A 350-nucleotide genomic window follows, 5' to 3' on the forward strand; every position below is an offset into this window, starting at 1 on the left:
CCCCTCAAGCCATATTCTGATAGAGCACTTGCTCAGAGTATAGCTTAAAAGCATAGCCACCGTCTAGAGCCAGGGTACTCAACAGGCCTGCTTCATGCTGAAGGTTAATGTATTTTTATTACAATTTGCACTCAAAATATTAGGCAGTTTGATTTTTTTCAAATGAAATGTAGGCTATACAATCGCAGTAGTAAAAGCTGCTCGATCTCTGCAAGCGCTTTAACTAATGTGCAATTAAAAAGCAACACGCCCCAAACAACTTAACAGAAAAATTATTATTATAAAATCAAGTCAAGTCAAGTCTGCTTTATTGTCAATTCTTCCACATGTACAGCACATACACACAGAGA

At 37.4% G+C, this 350-nt stretch overlaps 1 protein-coding gene across 4 annotated transcripts in view; it reads left to right on the top strand.

Moving 5' to 3' along the window:
• mid1 (midline 1) overlaps positions 1 to 350 on the top strand; it is a 68,855-nt gene that overhangs the window by 60,551 nt on the left and 7,954 nt on the right. The window lies entirely within an intron of this gene.

Source organism: Sinocyclocheilus anshuiensis, unplaced genomic scaffold (genome assembly GCF_001515605.1).
Source record: "Sinocyclocheilus anshuiensis isolate Anshui unplaced genomic scaffold, SAMN03320099.WGS_v1.1 scaffold394, whole genome shotgun sequence".
Lineage (NCBI taxonomy): Eukaryota > Metazoa > Chordata > Actinopteri > Cypriniformes > Cyprinidae > Sinocyclocheilus > Sinocyclocheilus anshuiensis.